This window comes from Canis lupus, chromosome 14 (genome assembly GCF_011100685.1).
Source record: "Canis lupus familiaris isolate Mischka breed German Shepherd chromosome 14, alternate assembly UU_Cfam_GSD_1.0, whole genome shotgun sequence".
NCBI lineage: Eukaryota > Metazoa > Chordata > Mammalia > Carnivora > Canidae > Canis > Canis lupus.
The window spans coordinates 11,003,679-11,024,301 of record NC_049235.1 but is presented as its reverse complement, the minus strand read 5'-3'; the positions used below and the strand labels follow the sequence as shown (position 1 = coordinate 11,024,301).

General features: G+C 36.8%; 1 long non-coding RNA gene across 10 annotated transcripts in view; it reads right to left on the bottom strand.

Moving 5' to 3' along the window:
• The window catches only part of LOC102156199, a 422,250-nt gene extending 403,993 nt beyond the window's left edge, over positions 1–18,257 (bottom strand). For 3 of the 10 annotated variants that reach the window (XR_005369330.1, XR_005369329.1, XR_005369331.1), the window contains exons 1-3: positions 18,036–18,256; positions 13,103–13,337; positions 10,403–10,588 (exon numbers count right to left, since the gene is read on the bottom strand). This is a non-coding gene — a long non-coding RNA (uncharacterized LOC102156199). Of the gene's footprint in view, positions 1–8,199; positions 8,912–10,402; positions 10,589–13,102; positions 13,338–18,035 lie in introns of those variants that run through there. The other 7 variants (XR_005369328.1, XR_005369327.1, XR_005369332.1 and 4 more) reach the window with 4 other exon arrangements.
• Between the last annotated feature and the right edge of the window lie 2,366 nt (positions 18,258–20,623).

Sequence of the window (20,623 nt, the reverse complement as noted above, 5' to 3'; positions counted from 1 at the left end):
AGCCTGCTTCTCCCTCTGCCTGTGTCTCTGCCTCTCTCTCTGTGTGTCTCTCATGAATAAGTAAATAAAATCTTTAAAAAAAGTGAACAAAGTACTGATATACACTATGACATAAATGAACCTTGAAAACATTATTCTAAGAGAAGCCAGTAACAGAGACAGCCTATAGAACATTTCATTTACACGAAATATCCAGAATAGACAAATCCATCAAGACACAAACTTGATTAGTAGTTGCCAGAGGATGGGGGGAGTAGGGACTGGGGAGTGATTGATAATGGGTACTAGAGTTTCTTTTCTTTCTTTTTTTTGGGGGGTACTAGAGTTTCTTTTTGGGATGCCAAAAATGTTCTCAAATTCTGGTGATGATTGCAAAACTCTGTGACTATACTAAAAATTATTGCATTGTATATTTTTAAAGGGTAAAGCTCATAGTATGGGAATTCTATCTCCATAAAGCTGTTAATTTTTTAGATTTGAAGAACACTGCATTTTTATCATGGTAGCAATGACCATAATATGAAATCACTCTAAGTTCTAAAAAGCCAGAAACATATCTGGTTTTTCTTCATTGCTGTGTTGTACTCCTTCTGACTCTTATAATGCCAACTATGTGGTAAATGTTCAATATTTCTCACTAGAGAAGTAAAAGGGATTCGATTGGTATGTATAAATGACAATGGCAATGATGATGACACATAGAAAGCAGCCATTATTTTGTGCCTAAACAAGGCAACTAAAGGTGACCTTGCAAATCAGCTGTTTCTACTTTTTTTAAAAGATTTTATTTATTTATTCATGAGAGACACAGAGAGAAAGAGACACAGGCAGAGGGAGAAGCAGGCTCCATGCAGGGAGCTCGATGGGGGTGGGACTCGATCCCAGGATTCTGGGATCATGCCCTGAGCCCAAGGCAAATGCTCAATTGCTGAGGCACCCAGGCGTTCCTGTTTCTTTTTTAAAAAAATTAAATTCACTTGCTGTTACCTGACTCCTATAGCAATGGAGCCTATCCACAATAGACTTCAGAGAAGCGAAGAATGTCATTTTTGGCTAGAGAATAATTTGGGGGCATCACCATCCTCATGACATCATTGATGAGCACATTAGAGCCTCCATCTTCTGGCATGGTCTGACACAGATGTGGCTGGGTCTTTGCTCTTCGTTAAGACATCCTTTGTTCTTTCTCATATTTATTCACTCAACATGTGTTTTGTGCATCCTTTTTCCAGGTGATAAAAATATAAAAATTAAAACCATTAGATACGCCTTCAAGAAACCAAAAAATGTCATAAAGAGACAGATGGAGGATTGAGATCAGTTTTGTATATGAGTGTCCTATTGGAACATGGAGGGAAACACTGTAAGAGAGAAATGCCTTGGTAGTTTTGCCACATCTGCCATTTAATTCCAACCAAGCACAATATCCAATACCATTCATTTGTGATTTAAGACATTTTATTAAAGTCCTACTATTTGCCAGGCATTGTTCTGCTAAGGATATGGCAACAACAAAAAATTACAAAAATTCCTGCCCCCACTGAGTTTACACTGCAGTGGTGAAAAATGAGTCAAAAAAGTTAAATATAACTGATCCCTGGGTCAGCGGTTTAGAGCCTGCCTTCAGCCTAGGGTGTGATCCTGGAGTCTCGGGATCGAGTCCCGCGTTGGGCTTCCTGCATGGAGCCTGTGTCTCTGCCTCTCTCTCACTCTCTCTGGCTCTTGTGAATAAATGAATAAAATCTTTAAAAATATATATATTCCAGATGAAGATAAATGCTGAGGAGAAATTCAGCAGGAGTGGGAGGTAGGGAGAGTGGACATATATATTTGAATGGATGGTCAGGAAAGACTTCAATGAGAAGGAGATATTGAAGACTTGAAGAAAGTGAGTTGGTAGGTGTGGTAAACTAGCTGGGGAAGCACTCTAGGCAGAGAAAAAACAACCAGAGCCAAATCCGAAGGTGGAAGTGTTCTTGTGTGTTAAAGGAACATCAAAGAGGCCCAGGTGACAAGTGTAAAGTGAACGTGAGGGAGCTAACTAGGGGAATAGGGCGCAAAAGTTAAGGAGGGGATTCAATTCCACAGGACACTCACTTTTAATTTGAAGGAGATAGGAAGCACTGGAACATTTCAAAGAATAAGTAGACCTGATACTTTCCTGTTACTTTGCAACAGATCACATTGCTGTGCTGAAAACAGGTGTATGGGAGAGGGAACACAATGAAAGTTGAAGCAGGAAGACAATGTTGGGAGGCTGTTGCAATGATCCAGGTGGGTTATGATCCAGGTGACTTGGACCAGGGTGATAGCCATACACATGATACAAAGTTATGAGATTTCGGATATAATGTGAAGCTAGATATAAGGGGATTTGCTGATTGAGTGGATAGGGAAGTGTCCGGTCATCTTAACAAGACAAATTTTAGAGGAACGGAAGGAACAAATACCTGTTTACAGCAGGTTTAAGAGAGATGGGGAGGAAAGTAGTTGGACACAGATTATAGACAACACTGCTAAACAGTTCTGTTTTAAAGTGACCATAGATGGAGAGGAAGTAGGATCAAGAGAAGAATACCTGTTTTTTAACAAGAAGTAATAATAACATTTTTATATTGATGGGAGCGATATAGCAGAGAGGGAAAACTAATATGAGAAAGGGGGATAGCCAAAGCAACTGCGTAGATGAGAGAGGATGGAAGCTAGCACACAACAGAAATACTTGTTCCATTAAGAGCATGGACAGAATCCATAGTGATGAAGACAGAGCACATAAGCTGTGGTGAGCTAGGTGAGTAGGAAGGGCCATATAGGCTTGGAAAGTTGTCTTCTTTTTGTTCTGTTTTTGAAAGCAAGGTTCTCAGTAGAGTGAGGGTGGTAGAAGCTGAGTTGGCCACGTGGGGAAAAAGGTGAGGGTAAAAAATCGACAATCATCTAGGAGAGAAAGAGAAAAAGAAAGAGAACTCAAATATCCAGGTATAAAAGTATGTGAGTGACTAAGGTTGTGTGAAGGACATTATTGATGGACAGGAAGTCATGGAAACAAGAGGCCAGAATATCATATATAGATATTCTGAAATCAGCCAACAAGAATCATAATAGGAAAAGTATTGCAAAAGACAGGACCCTAGAGCTGAAATCTTAAGTTTTACTCAACTATTTGGATTAAGTTTAAGCATCTGTTTTCATTTTCATTGAACACTCAGTCACAGTTTCAAAACTGTCTATCTTTTACTAATTATTTCCTTGCTTTCTTTTATCTTCCTTTAAGCAATTAAGAATGGGAATTTACAGCTAGTGTGTGACTAGCCTTTGTGAGTTTTTTAAGTTATAAAGCACATAATGAATATAAGCGTATACCTATAATGAATCCAAACTTGAAATAGTCACTCAATGATTTATACCACAAAAAGAAAATTTTCCACTGGGTAAAACAGAAAAAATTCCAGTTTTATATCTTTGACACATATTTTTAAAGAAAATTTTAAAAATATGTAGTTGGTAAATGTGTGCAAATTTAAAATGTTGCAATGATTGAGTTCAATGACTCTAGCTGGTGAATACCTGGCCAGAGAAGAATGTTAAGCGAAACGGTCAAAAAACAATCATAAGTGAAATCTATCACAGACCCATCATCTCACATTCACTCATTAATCTTCAGCAAGATGCCAACTATGAATCAAATGAGTATCTAGATGTGAGAGGGCATCATCTATAATACCCAATGTTAATAGAAAACTGAGAGACCCATGCTCAATTGTCTACTGGTGATGGTCATTGATCTGTTCTTATAGAAAGACAAAGACTTATGAATTTTGGACACCTTTTAAAGCAGGTTTCTACATGCTGCCCCATCAGTCACCTTCAAACTATTAATCAAACTCTAGCTATTTTTAGTTTCAGTCCTTTCCAGGCTGGATACTAGGGAAGGGATATATAAAATTAATGAGGGACCTAAGTTGATATTGAAGTTCTAAAAGCTAAACCACAGGATAAGGATCCAATTAGTTTGGGCTATATCTCAAATTGTAAGCCTATTCTCTAACATGAGAAACACAAACTAAGTTCATTAATATCTATTAACATTTGAGGACTCCAGTGACTCATAGAATAGAATTCACATACCTTCTTTGTAAGTAATCTCAACTTAAAGCATGGAAGATTGTACATGCTGTGAAATTTTCAGCACTGATTTTTAATTCATAAAGAGCAATCACTCTAAATTTATTTAAAGTAAGTACTTTCATTTCCTATTTTTAGAAAAAGAAATCTAATGTGAAAGAATCTGAGGCCCATTTTAGGATATGGATATTAAAAGAAGCAAACAAAAATTCAACTTAAGGAAGAACAAGAGATTTGAGGAAAAGGAAGTTTGATGAACAAAATAAATTATGTGTGAATGAGCAAGGACAGGTATAGAGTGGTTTACAAAATATAGAACAGCAAAACCCACCACCAATCATTTCCATCTGCGCTACAGGAAAAAACTCCATAAAGAAAATCACCTGATGTTCTAACAAAATCTCAGTAAAATTAATGCAGCAAATAAAAAGACCATCATGAATAATACGTTTCTCCAGTTCTGTGTGAGAAGACTGAAGTTATCTCATGAGTGCTATATGATGTCATACTTGTGGTAAAGCAACCTTAGTTTGGGCACCTATAACAAATTACCATAGACTGGGTTGCTTAAACCACATTTATTCCTCACTGTTATGGAGGGTGCAAGTCTGAGATCATGGTGCCAGTATGGTCAGGTTCTGGTGAGGTATCTCACTTGGGTTGCAGGTAACTAACTTCTCATTGTATCCTAACACAGTGGAAAAATGAGTGAATTAGCTCTCAGGCTTCATTTTACCAGGGAATAATTCCATTCATGAGGTCTCCTCCTTTATCACTTATCATGTAGAATCCAGGGTGAGGAGCAACTAGTTCAGTTTGGTTTTGTTTTGCTTTTAATTGACGCTGAGCCTTTAGGTGCAGAGATAATAGCATTACTTTAGCTATTATACCGAGAACCTAGTAAGAACAGAACCTTAATTTTCTAACAAACACTAGTAGTTAAAAGAAGTGGACAAGTCAACCAGAGAAAGAAACATATAATAACCAATAATTCAGAAGTCTAGTTGATCTTTGCAACAATACTATCAGTCTATACACTTGCCTATCTATATACACTTTGAATACTAACATTTTCCTCACTGATTCTCTCCTACTCATGAAATTCCAAATATATGATCTTCTGAAGACACTCCTGGGTGGTTGTCAAGAGGAGTTGAAGTAGAATATGGAAAACTATTATTGAGCCAGCCTATTGTCTGACTGCCCTGTGCTGTCCCTCAAAATTTCCTATAATCACCATTCTGGATACATAGGACAATTATATTTCCTTATGTCTTTGAGGTTAGGAATAGCTATATGACTTTTTAAAATAGAATGCAGGTGGAGGTGATATATGTCATCTCTGGGCAGGAGCATTTAATTGCCATTGGAGATTTTTCAGAATTCTCTTCCTTGGCTACTGCAATCATGGAAGCATATATTGATATTGAGATGCAAAGCTGAGCTATCATGTGGAGGACAGGTGCCTGGAAAGTTACCCGAGGTACAGTGAACTCTGTTTGAATAAGATTTAAACCTTTGTTTTTTAGGTCACTGACATTTGGAAGTTGTTTAAACTACTGCACAATAACCTAGCCTATCCAGACTAATATAAGCTCCAATTTCCCCAAAGACTCAGAATAAACAAAAGAAACACCTTAACTCTTAACCAAACTCTTAACTCAACTCTTAACTCAAAGCCAGCAGACAATTATGTTGGCAGGCAGCTTTATGTTAGAAAACTAATTTGCAACTCTTATCACTGAAGTTTCAAAAGACTGCTTTTTAGTACTTAAAAAAAAAATAGCCCTCAGCACAACTATATACTGAAAACTGTGTGTCAAATCAAGTTAATTATGAAACAGCTACCCTATTGACTGCATTCCATTTACCCTCTCACTTGTACTTGCTAGGCTTCCTTTGAACTGCAAGTCCTTTACAGGAATGCCGATTTAGCCTAAGACCCTAAGATTTCTTCAACATCCTCTAATTTAGATGTAAAATAGGACTGTATTTTATTTTCAGCCTTTTATTCATTTCATAGGACTTCTTTCTAAATACTTTTGCTATAGATCTGGGTCAGAAAGATAAATGAGCAAGGTAGTAAATATTTTCAGTTTTGTGGGCTCTCTGATCTCTGTTGCAACTTCTCAAGTTTGTCATTGTAGCATGAAAGCTTCCACAGACAATACAACAAATGAATGTGCCTTTTCACAAAAATTAACAACGGGCTGGTTTTGGCTCACAGATAACAGGTTTGCCATATCTCGCTTTAGGTATTACTTCCATTTAAGTCACATCCATATAATTGCATATCATCAGCTATCATTATAGCTTATTTTGGGACTATATTAATTAAATTGCCTGCCATCTGACAACTCATCTGATATTCTTCACAATCATGAAATAAAATACATACCCTATTTATGCTCTAGGCTTAATATCCTTTTTAAAAAAATTTCTTATAATACTAGTTATCTAGGGCTAGATGTAAGAAAAGAAACTAAATGTCGTTTCTTTGTAGGATATTCTTAAGCCCATTTTTGCCAAATATTATATTTTAAATGGACCTCTTTTATGGAAACTTTTATTTTTTGCTTCAAATACCAAGAGATAAAAATCTTGGTGAGATAAGGGAACAAAAGACATGATAGTAGCCACTGCAGAACAGAATGGATCTGTAAAATTGTTTTCAGAAAATGAAATCATGACTGACATGATCTAACATTTCTCCCTCAGGAAAACTCTAGCCCACACCAATTTAGGTCGTGTTTATTAGTTCAAAATAAAGTATCTCTGAAATAGCTGCATATACCAGAGACCTTTGGAAAAAAGAGGAAAGGAGGATAAATATAAAAAATAAATATATGCATATATACCTAAATCTACTAGAAGGAAAACAAAAAGTTTTACTTTTTAATTTCAATCTCAAGTTAATTTTTTTTAATTCAATATATTTTTTTAAATTTTTATTTAAATTCCAGTTAACAGAGTGTAATATTAGCTTCAGGTGTGCAATACAGGGATTCAACACTTCCACACAACACCGGGTGCTCATCACAGCAAGTGCCCTCCTTAATCCCCATCATCTGTTTCACCCATCCCTCACTGACCTTCCTTTTGATAACCAGCAGTTTGTTCTCTATAGTTAAGGGTCTGTTTCTTGGTTTGCCTCCCTTTCTCTTCCCCTCTTCCTTTAATGCAATGTATTTTGAATTACTGGGGCAAAGAAGCAAACAAGGAAGCCAGCTATGGCACATGAATTCAAGCACAAAGCTACATATAGAGATGAATTATGATAAGACCCAAGGTTATTTTTGTTTCCTGCTTCAAAAAGCATGTGTATGGGGGGAAAAGATATATGTATGACACAATAGTGCAATGTCTCAATGAGCACATCTAGAACACTAATTAAAATCAATTTTATGGGCTTTTAAAAGATAATATGGATGAACTTTGTCTTTTAATGTACTTGGTTCATTTGTTCCTGTATAAACCCCTGAATGTACCCATTAGTTGGTTTCTAAAGAAACTGGGATAAGTTCTCCACTTTGCTGCTTCATTGCCCACTTAGGATATAACCAAGGACAAGACTTTCTTCAAAGGGAGGAAAATAGATTGACACAGACTGGAATGGTTCAAGCATAAAATAGATTGTAATGTGCCCCTGTGTCCCAACAAAAAGTGGAATCACTTCTATGTTCAGGTTCCTTTACTGCAGTGTAAGTGCCACATAGCTGGAGATGTCACTGAGCCTGAACAGGACTGAATACTGAAAACAGACTGGTCATGAGATTTGTATATAGATAGACTTTGGATCAAAGCTGGCTTGCTTACTACAAACCACATGAGCTTGTGCAAATTGTTTAATTGTTAAAAGTTTTGGCTCTCTCAACTATTAGGCTGAGCTATAGTATCTGCCAATATTTGACTTTTTTAATCTACAAAACTGAAAATCTCATGATTCATCATCTACATCTACATGATTCTATGGCTATGATTAAATAAAATGCTTCTAGACATTTATACGTACAGTATAAGTGCAATTATAATTTTTTATTTCCTCTAAGAAAAATTATTAGAAGATATTATTTAATAATAGTTGCAATGGATTTTACTTAATTTATATATACAAATTAATAACTGATAAGTTCATATTTGTCATTAAAGAAATATAAATTGTATTCTAGAATAATTTATTTGTATATATACTCTGTGGTCCTAGGACCCTAAAGTTTACTTCATCATTTGTAGACCTTTGCCAATAGTCACGTCATCAAGTTAGACATGTTCTGGCAATAACATGCTCTCCTGATATAGTCTTAATATGCCTGTTTGATATCTTTCTTATTCCAGGTTAGTATGCATTTGTAAAGTTAATATATTGACAAGCTCTGTCAGGATACTGCAGCAGTGTTTTCACTTGTGACTTCCATCTGCATGAATAGACCTCCAGGTATAGAGCAGAGCTCCATTATTAATTGAAATGGGATCTGTATCTTATACATACATTCAGCTCCAGCGAAGCCCAGTTGTACAATACTGAAATGCTCAGAAGATGTTTGCTTTAAAAAAATACATATTCATAGAGGTATTTAATTCTTTAGCTGAGGGCATATTTGCACAGTACTATAAAACTTGGGTATTGGGGCGCCTGGTTGGCTCAGTGGTTGGGCGTCTGCCTTTGGCTCAGGTCATGGTCCCGGGGTCCTGGGATCAAGTCCTCCATTGGGCTTACCACGGGGAACCTGCTTCTTCCTCTGCCTATGTCTCTGCCTCTCTCTGTGTCTCATGAGTAAATAAATGAAATCTTTAAAACAAACAAACAAAAATACACATCAAGTTAGAGTCACCAAAACCTGTTAACCTTAAAATAAAACTGCCACTTGTTAAAACAAAACAAAACAACAACAACAACAAAAAAAAAACTTGGGTATTTTGGTCAAGTATCCATCTGATATATCTTAAGTTTAAAGAAACCCAAGGTGAAAAGTTGAGTATTCATGAAGAGAAGATTGAAGCAGGACAGCAGAAAATAGTCACTAAGTCTCTAGGGTAATTAAGGAATCTCTAATGCATAGTTTTAGAACTGAGAAAACAAACAATAATCCATAATTAATAATGAGATGTGACAGAGATGCTGATAATGTTTATAATATTTATAATTAACCATGAAAGGTACTTGACTCCCCTTGGAATATAGCAAGTGCTTTGTGGTTGCAATGCATCTCCTATTCAAATTTCTCAAATTGGTTTTTAGATACTCTATTAGGTTAAAAACACTCAAGAAAACCATTTATAGTCAGAAGGACACATCACTCTTCTCTTTTATATCTGGAGTTCACTGAAGGTGACATCAGTGGGAGAGGCTATACGCCTCCATAGTTCCAATCATACTCTGTAAACTAGAGAATGCTAAATATTTTATCAATCTTTCATTCTAATAGGTTGCAGACTGTTCTGGATATATAACTGAAGATGTAACTTGAACACTGGTGAATTTTCTGAAGATTCCTGATCCATTGCAAACTAGGATATCAAAAATCTTGGCCAAATTTTAGAAGACAAATGGTCACTGACAAAATTTTCCACCAGATAGCCTCTTCTTGTATCCTTGTGAGCTTTGTCCACTTCCTATAGACCCAGTGTCCTTCTCATGCCTTAAGCAGCCATTGCACAGAATAGGTAACTTTCATATCCATTTTTAATTTTACAGATTTTACAATTATTTTGTAGTTCACAATAATGGTAGCTAATTAAATAGCACTCACTTTGGGTAACAATTACATTTTATCTTCAGGAGAAAGTCCAAAAGAGTCACTCATGATGTAAGTTTTAAGCAACCTAATACTGATAGAAGATATTTACTAGTAGATATCTTGAGAAATTTTCATAGCATCCCAGTGACATTGTCCTATATTTCTCCCTTACTTAATGTTACTCCTGTTACGAATCAATCAAGAAACATTTATTCTGTGCCCTGTACTAAGGTAGATGTTGTGAAGCATTACAGTATAAGATAAAGTTCTTCTGAAAAATATCTATTTTTTTTTCTTTTACCCTTCTAGGTATCACAGTGTCATTTGAGAATGTCCAGCTGCTGCAGGAAAATTGCCCAGAGGCCAAAAACTGCAACTTGCAAAAATCTAACCAGAGTACAATGGGAGCCTTTGGTTATTAACCATTGAATAAAAATCCAGCAGAGATCTTATTCAGAAAGCAAAAGTTCCCCAGAATAGCTTTGCGTAGAGAAGCATTAAAAAAAAAAAAAAGAAGGAAACAAGTATCACAAAAGAAATACCTGGACTTTACAACAACGTGTCTTTTACCAAATATTTTGTGGAATAAGCATTTGAGAAGATTTGGACGGTAGGGAGAGAATTCTGTTTTCCTTCTTCTTCCAGGAACAATGTGCAGGCACCCTGTTCAGCCTGCATTTCTGAAAGTAGTATAAGGTCTGATACTTCAGGTCTTGATAGTATACGGTCTAAGAAATAAGTACAACAGTGCGAGTCATTACCTGAGGAAAACCCTCCCAATGCCACCTTCTCCTTCACACTTCCCATCTATAACTAAACTCATGCTCAAATGAACAGCAATGAATGGTAGTATGAGTGGGAAAGTAATGTAGAAATTGTAGCACCCCGTGGAGTATACAACTGTGAGTAAAGTGAATTTATTTACTAGCGATGAGGTTATGGGCTAATGGCCTTTGGAACAGGGATGACAAACAGACCGCCCACGGGGCAAACTTAACTGACAAATGGGTTTTAAATGGGTTTATTTTCTCAGACATGTAATTAAAAGCAGACATAGTCTTCTAAGAGAATACAAAAATTGTATCTTCCCGGACAGCAGATTTAAGGCTTAAATGTCTGCCTTTGCAATCATTACTTTCATAATCTTCATTTTTAAACCACCATATCCTTAACTTATTTCTAAGAGGGAAAAACATGAATGTTAAAATATTAAGTGTCAATGCCCAGTTTATCCATAAGCACTATGTGACTTGAATCTTTGAAAACTTTGTATTATATGATAAAAATCCTGTCAGTAGAACTTTGGATACCTTTTTTTTTTTTTTTTTTTCATCCTCCTCAGCTAGCTTGGAAAGAAAAAAAAATATTGTACCATATTAGAAATAGTAAAAAAAAAAAAAAAAAAAAAAGGTTTAAAATTTAAGCTTAAGGGATACCTGGGTGGCTCAGTGGTTGAGCATCTGCCTTTGGCTCAGGATGTGATCCTGGAGTCCTAGGATCAGTCCCACATTGGGCTCCCTGCAAAACAGCCTGCTTCTCCCTCTGCCTATGGGTCTGCCTCTCTCTCATGAATAAATAAATAAAATCTTAAAAAAAAAAAGCTTAAAATCATGGTCCACAGAAAATCATCGGGAGGGATGTTAGATAAAAAGATGATTTACGTGGGGAAACAAAAACTATAGGAACTAATGAGGCTTTTTTGTCTTGCTTTGCAACATTTTACTAACATGTTTTCTGAAATATGTTGGAGGTAATTATACATTTTTATTATTGAAGATTTAAAAAATACCTGTACTTCTGCCCTTTTCAATATATGATTACAGTTTGATTCTCCAGCATGATTGAAAACCAGTAATCTCTGATGTTAATAATTATCCCTTTTACTTCTGAATATTTTCCTCATTATATTCATACACTGCCTTGTTAATTATCATTTTTTACAGTTTAAAATTTTTTCTCAAGGGAAAATAAAACAAAAAGGAGGAAGAATTTAATTTGAAAGTGTAATTCTGTATTTTTCTTTTTCCAAACAATGTTGACCTAATTTTATGACTCTCACTTTGCAAATTAAAACAAACCTAGTTCCTTAGTCACCTGAAATAGCAGAAGGAAGTATACTAATACTGCTCAGTCTATGGCACTATATTCTTCATATATTATATCTATATCTTCAACTTATTGTATTGCTTTAATTAAGCTGAATTTATCAAAAATGGCTATATGAAAAGAAATATAATTGCAATTCTTAGAAAACATTGATGTCATTATCTCTTTATTTGTATCCATTCCTTTCTCCTTCAAACTTTAGTGATGTGTTCTCCCTGAGGTTCTTTGTGTTTTCTCATGCTGGGAGTGAAAAGAATCTCCTCCCACCTCTGAGGTTGTATTATATGACAAACATGCTCTATTCTGCAGTAAGATAGAAGAGCCCCAATGGCCTAGAATTTTTCTGGGTCCTGATGTTAGCAAAACTTCTAAAAATAGGATGGATGGCAAGCTTGGGCAATACTCTAAACTCAAGTGACCGAACTTCCATTTCTTTACTCAGCAGGTGTATAGCCCAAAGGGATGATCTGATTGGGTCCAGGTTGCCTTACTCAATTCTGGGGTGTCCTTCCTGGGAAAGTTTATGCTAGGTCAATTCAGTGGTGATATACTTCTGTTGTATCAGTACTCTAAACTATTTGTTTGCCTTTGTGACAATCCTTAGTTTGCTGCTAGATAGCTGAACTGATTTATTTCCTACAAGTTTCAAAAATCATGGTATAACATACCAAAATGAACTATTTGGAATACACACACACACACACACACACACACAGGATTCTTCAGATGAAAATAATAAAAAAAATCCACCACTTTGCTCTTAACCCAGTGAGACAGGTATCAGATTTCATGCCTATAGAACTGCAACAGAACAAATGCATATTGTTTAAGTTATTAAATTTATGATAATCTGCTACAATAGACACAGAATCCTAATGCATTGAATTAGGACACATGGATTGAACAAATTTAAAACCACTGCTGAACATGTCACAATGGTAAGGAAAATGCTATGATCTAGTTGGCTGAGGCACAAGTTAAGTAACTAAACAAATTATTCTGGAGAGAAAGATGGAGTCAGAATCAATGAGCCTACCTTTGGAGCTGGGAGCAGCAATCCACAGGATTCATGGTTGTCTCACAATAAAGAATAAATGTTGATGGGAAGTCTAGAATATACTCTTTAGTACACTTACCTCAGAAGCCACATGAAATTGGCAAGTACTTTTAAGACTGTTTAGTTCAAAGGTCATTTAGAAAAGCGGTTTCTTCTTTTCTTTCTAAGAGGCGTATGGATTAATTTTTCTTCCATGTCTTACAACTTCTCTTGATCAATGGATTTTTAATGTCTGAGGAAGCTATAATTCGTCACGGGGTCTGTCTGAAATGAGGTGAATGATGTTTCATGCTTGGAGACTGCTTGCTTGATGCCTAATGGAGGAAAGAATGATTCAGTGGAAGAAAAATGAGGCTGAGACAAAAGTATGACCAAGTGTTTATGGGAGCACAATGTTTTTATCACTTAGAACAGTATAAGATCATAAACACATGAAAAATATTACAGCAACCTGTTTATTTATTTTTTTACAGCAACCTGTTTAAATTTATTATATAATTCTTAGTTCACTGAGGTATTTCTAGAATTCTTTAAATGTGTACTAACAAAGACCTATTCTCCAACTTTTTAGGCTTATTTCCATTTCTGGCATAAAGTAAATGCTCTATAAATATTTGCTGTCATCAATGCTATTTTATCTATGTAATGAGTATCTACAGTATAGGAGATGACTCATTTCTTCCTGAGTCATCAGGAAGAACTCTGAGATATGAAGAAGACTATTTCTCTCTGAAGGTAAAATTAATGTCAACCACAAATAGGAAGCAATAGATCATTTCCTAGACATGCGGGAACAGTAAACTTGGCTAGAAACAGCATTCAATTTAATCAGTGCAGTTAGCACAGAGATATACAGAAGTAAACTCTTGTAGCTTATCTATCACTGTCCAAAGAAGAGAGAATCAGAGTTCTGAGGGACATGGGCATTTCAATCATGAAAGGACATTTGCCCAGGCATCTTCATGGCCTAGAGGAGCTAGCCTTCTGGACTGTCATTTCCCTTCACTCGCCAAGTCATTACATGGTTACTAATGCAAATCCTCAGGTTCTTTGATCTTAGGACATAGCACCATAGACAGAGGATATGAGAATATGCTTACATGGCCCCAAATATACAAATTAATTGATATTCTTATCATAGCTGAGCCAGTGAGCTTGTCAACCTAGTCAAATTGTCCTAGGTAATACTGAGAGTTCAAGGCCAAAAAACAGAATTTGAACTTTGGCAAATCCAACTCGATAGAGTCCCTTAACTCATGGTAACTCCACACCTCAACAAGCCTTTGGCCTTTCTATTCAAAAACTCTGCAACTTGTTAATTCTTGGAGATGCAGCCTAATGGTTTCCATGGAAAAGTGTGTATAAAGTTATAAGTAACTAATCTTTAAAAATTTAAACCCTTTTGGAATATTATAAAAGGCAGGAATTGTCTATATATATTCTATAGTTTTAGGGCCAAATGTTACTTTTCATATTCTAATTTTTTAAAATATTTATTTATTTATTATTTATGATAGACATAGAGAGAGGCAGAGACACGGGAGGAGGGAGAAGCAGGCTCCATGCCAGGAGCCCGACGCGGGACTCGATCCCGGGACTCCAGGATCACGCCCTGGGCCAAAGGCAGGCGCTAAACCACTGAGCCACCCAGGGATGCCCCCATATTCTAATTTTTATTAAGCATGGTAAACTATGAATAGTGGCTATGCTCTGTATTTTTCAAAATAGTTCACTAATCATACTACCTAACCATGGTTCTCAGTCAGGCACCACTCCAGTTTCCCAGAGACATTTGTAAATACGGGAGACAGGAACGAAAAGGGAGGAGCTTTCTCTCATCAAAACTATTAGGAGATGGTGGCATTTAGCTCTTGAAGGGTCAAGTATAGTCAACTTGCTGCAACACTGGGAAAATTACACATGAGGAAGAACAACAAAAAACTGTCTTGTCCCAAACGCCAACTATATTTATGTTGAGAAACATTGCTCCTAATTTCTTATGATGTAAGAACTGATTGTGACTTTCTGAGATTATGAGTTAAAACAGAAAGACATTGAGTGCATTTCCTGCTGCTAGATCAGGAAATAGTATCACCAGTTTTGTTTGACTTTTTACTCCCATATCATTGTATATAGCAGGAGCGAGGACGTGGCTTTGCAGGAGTTTCTCTTCCAAAGGCTCTAACAATAAAAAATATATATATATTTTCTCTCCTTTTTCAGTGCCTAGTGCCTGATAACAAAGTCCTTGGATCTGTAGGAAATGAAACTCTTGTAAATTTGTAAAGTTAATTTGATCAATCAGAGCAGCTAAGTCAGATAGCTCACCTTGGAGACAGGGAATTGCAGAACTGAAAACGAAGTCCCAGTCCTCACTCAGTTTGGCATGGATCAGTCATTCACTTAACACTTATAATTATTCACATTACACTTCTTTCCACTAGACTTAATCTTCCAAAGGTGACAGTACAGGGGGAACCTCTGGTCACCCACGTATTTTCTCAACCAGATTACAAAGACCAGCATTATATGCACGCTTTGCTGATGTAGAAATAGGTTGAGATACAAACGGGCTGATCAAATATCAGAGCAGGGCTGACCATTTTTACACAAAGGCATTCATTCCAGAGACAGATGCAGCTGGGTCTCACAGGCCTGCCCGAGACAAAGACTCTTCAGCGAAAATCCTTTGAGTGAGGTTTAAACAATCATACAATCAGTTGGCATTACAGCATCCAATCTTTTGAAATGTGGTGACCAAAGATCAGTCCCAACCAGCGAACTTTCTGATTGTTGCAAATGTCACGTAAATGCCTGCCTTGTCCTGCCCCAAGGTTTTCAGGAGATAAAAGTTAATTCAGAAACAAAGTTCTATGGAAGTCAAGGAAGCCTTTTAAAGAAACATTATTGAGATTTTTTAATCTCTTGCCAAAATGAAGAAAAGAAAAAGTTAGATTTCTGTCCAACAATCTCAAAATCAGCAAGACAAAGAAAAATAATCCAACCCCCAAAGGCAACAAAAGGCCCATTTACTATCTGACACCCTGGGTGGACTTTGAAGCCACACTTCTCCAACAATCACTGTATTATGTCCATAGAATAATGCCAACCTATTAATGTGGGGTTTGTTCAATCAATTTGGAATTCAAATCAGAGTAAATCAGGATAGAAGCCTGCCTTAACACCAAGTCACTAAGGCTAATCAAATATAGAGACACAAAAACAAACAAATAAAAAAAGCCTTCATTCCAGGAGTAGTGAAGGCAGGATTAAAACTTAATAGAACTCTGCCCACATTAGCCTAACTATATGGTACAAAAGCATATTTTCAAAATAAAAGAAAACATGACCCTCAGGACTTACAGGGAGTCAAATGTGATTCATGTTGTCCCTCTTGTCCTCACACCAATTCACAAAAGAACATATTCATCTTTACAGACTGTTCTTAAAATTTTTAGACTTTAAACTTGAAATATCAGTGTGATAGAACCAAGCTGTGGAGAAATTTTAAATACATCTACATCTTTAAAACTTGTTTTTAAACAAAAACATGGATGTGTTTTTAGAATGACTAAAGCAAATCCCAACATAATTTCTCCATTACCAAAATGCTTCATGACTTTGGTCACTGTATCATGCCTTGGAAGCAATCAGAGCCCACTTAATTGGTAAACAGAATTAGAACGATAAGACATTCAGAAATAAAATTCCTTAGTGGAAGAAGAAGATTGAAGAAAAATATGATTATGTCATTTTTATAAGCTCCTTTGAAATCACAAGCTCTTCTAGACATTTCAAATGTTTTCTCTCATCTCTCTCCTCTATTTCTCTCTCTCTCTCTCAGGGACACTATTCCCTTAAACTTCCAAATTCTGTCCCAGACAAACTTTCAAATTTTATCGATTTCAGAATAGTTTATTTGATTAGGGAAAAGGAAGCCAGTCGACCTAAATCTCTAAATAATTATCAAAAACAAATACAGATAAATAAAATTACAAGAGACTATTTTTCTGAAAACTTAGGAAGATAAATTATGATTAAATAGAAAAATTTTAAATGTGTAGGGTTATACTTAAATTCAGTGTACATAAAATCACATGTCTGTCCATATAGCAAGGCATTCATGAGGAAGTTTTTATCGATTTCACAGAATGTATTGCATATGAGTTATTTATAGCTCTTAAAAATCCAACAAAAAAGTCTTGAATTCAATTTGTGGAATCGACAACAACTGGACCAGCAGGAAAAGGAAATGTCATTAGAAAGTAGCCGTGTGACTGATTAAAGTATTATTAGTTCAAAAGAACGCTCACTTTAAGATATACTATTTTTTTTAAAAAACCAATCTTTAAGTTTTGAGCATTTGAGGCCCAAAGACTTGTAATCCTCTACAAATGCTCAGAATGCAATGGAAAACTGATCTAGCACCAGAGCTCTAGGAATCGAAGATCTCATAACTAGGACAGTAAATGATCTCTTCTACTTATACCAACGCAATCTCTTCAGCCAGTGAATTATCACCCTATTTCAGACTGTAGTATTAGGGGCGCCAGCATGAAAACACCATTCAGCAAAATGAAATGAAAAATCGAGACTGAGAATCGTGAGGCTGTTCCATTCCAGTATACGGGAAGTCAGTTTTCTAATAACCATGATAGGTGGTGGTCTCCCATGAACCGTACAAGGTCAGTCCAACCCTGACGAAGTGCGCTTATTCTGCCGACACACAGCGGAAACCCACTGCCGAAGATCAGCAATTGGTCCCCTACAAATCCTGGCCTCAGGCCGCTTCCGCTCGCCTCGGCTTGCTGCACGCCGGCCTTCCCGGGCCCTTCTCAGGGCCTGGCTCGCCCCGTTCTGTCTACACAAAGAACCTTCGGCACTTGCGGCCTCTCCCCTTACCCACAGGAAATAGTTCCAAGACTCCCCGCGGATGCTTGAAATCACTATATATGTATATACATATTACACACCGAGCTCCATATATATGGGTTTTTCCTGGCCATACACACCTATATAATAAAGTTAACTGTATCCATTAGGCACACTCAAAGATTAACAACAATACCAGAAGTCATAACAATGTACTCGAAAGTTACGTGACTGTGCTCTCTCTGCCGCATACTCGTAGAACGTCTCATTACACAGAGTTCACCCTTCTTCTTCCGGGATGACCCGAGACGATGAAAGGCCTACGCGGGGCTGAGAGCCTTAAGCTACGGTTGAGCTGCCGCCGATTCGTCACAAGCGGAAGATCTACTTCCGGAGCGCGCCTGAGGCGAGGGCGGAAACGGCCGAGAAACTGCGGCGGCCGAGCGGCCAATAGGCCAATAAGCGAAAGGACCTTGTGCCTGGGCTCGGATGCCCGCAGGCCTCTTCAGGCACCTCCTCGGAGAAGTGCTCCTGGACACTGCCCTCGGTCGGGTTCCCCTATGCCATACTCTCAGGGCACTTGTTTCCTGAACTTTTTAAAAAAATATATTTTATTTATTTATTCACGACAGACAGAGGCAGAGACACAGGCAGAGGGAGAAGCAGGCTCCATGCCGGGAGCCCGACGTGGGACTCGAACCCGGGACTCCAGGATCAGGCCCTGGGCCGAAGGCGGCGCTAAACCGCTGCGCCACCTGAGCTGCCCTTCCTGAGCTTTTCTAGGCATTACTCATGCTTTCAGTAAATATTTGATTGAGGAAATAATGCCTAATGCTTGAAGGTGCTGCCAAAAGGGTCTGAATTTTATCTAATTGGTATACTGTTAGGTCTTCAGGATTTAGCAGAATGTCTGGTGTTTAATGAATGCATGCAATGAATGAGAGAAGGAATGAAATAGGAAGAATATTAAGGAGACTTTTTGGATACTTAGACTCAGTAGCTTTGGGATGGAGAATTTTGAAGATTCAATGGTAGCACTCAGATAGGATGATTTCTCTAGAACATATGCTATATACATGGCCATAAGTATGTATATGATATCACTAGATTAACGCTGGACTGCTAATTTTACTATTTGAACACTCTTTCAAAAAACTTGAACTTCGTTTTTCTTTTGCTGCTGCTTCTTAACTCAGTCCTGGTTTTCCATCTGATTTTGCTTAACTGTGTTTCCTGCATGTTCTTTCAGTTTAAAATTGTCTTTATTCTTTTACTAATTATTTATTGAACACCTACTATGTGTGGCCAAATTAAGATAGTATTTCATATATTGTTGTAAGTGTATCAGTTAAGTAGGAAAGAATTATTCTTGGAAGGAGATCTCCTAATTCTTAGAATTCCAATGCTAAATTGATATTTAACCAGGGTCAAATTACATGACTTGTTGTAAATCAGTTAATTTCGTGAAGAATCCATTCTGTATACGTAGAGAAAGAGCTGGGTAATACTGGAAGTTTGAGATCATTTTAAGCTCTAAAGTAGTGTAACTGCAGTCAATTACATAAGCCCTATGTTGGGTAACTTCAAATTAAAAAAACTGACAATATAAGTATCAAAGCAATGTATTTTAAATCCCAGTAAATCCCAAATTTACTGGGATTCAGTAAATACTCTTCAGTTGCATTCACTAAAAGATCAGGCCAAAGAAAATATAACATATATTTTTCTACTCTCAGAAAGAAGACATTCAAATACTTTTTTATATCTTTTGAAAAATAGTTGCATATTTTATCAAGAATATACAGGAAAAATAATTTGCATTTTAAGTGCTGCTATCATAAAAGTAGACATAGAAATAAACCAAAATATCTAAATTGTGGGGGAAAAGGAGGAAGGGAATACCCATAAAACATGATTGTGAAATTGTAGAAACTTTAACATGTTTTTTTGTTCCTCTTTATGAAAATGTTCAGCCATAATCAGATATGTTGGGAATATGCTTCCTAGAAAGACACCATAGAAAGCCGAGCCAACCGAACAAACATAAGTAAAGAGTACTTTAAAATGTGAGATGAATCCAAATGATCAAGAAGAAGCTTTAACTTGTTATCTTAGAGAATCCTTGAAGACTAGAAAACTCTTTTTTTATTATTATTATTTTTATTGACAGAGAGTGAGCAAGCACGAGCAGAGGAGCATCAGGCAGAGGGAAAGGGAGAACTACGTTCCCCGCTAAGCAGAGAGCCCAACATGGGGCCTGATCCCAAGATCCTGGGATCATGACCCAAGCTGAAGACAGACACTTAACCAACTAAGTCACCCAGGCACCCCCAAAGCCCATCTGTTCTTAAAATGAAAAGCAAAGTTTGGAGAAGTAAGTTTCTTGAATAGGAGTATCTTAAATGTTTCTTAAAGGAACCAAGCTCCCTGCGAAATATTTTCCAGTTTAGGACTAGGTATGATTACAGGGGAGAAGAGTGAAGTATGGAGGGAGGGTAGGGCCTCTCCCTTACACACAAGATATGCGGCATGCCAAAGACATAAGGCTGTATAACTGCTTGCTTTAGGAGTATGGACTAGTCTTCAGGAGTGTAAGTTTGTGTTTTGAATATCTGATGATAATGGCATCTTCTGTAGTGTCAGGCCATCTCTTAATCTAGATAGTCCTAAAATGGAACATTTTGGGTGAGTATGAGTAGTACTCACTAAATGTGTTTTTTTTTGAAGT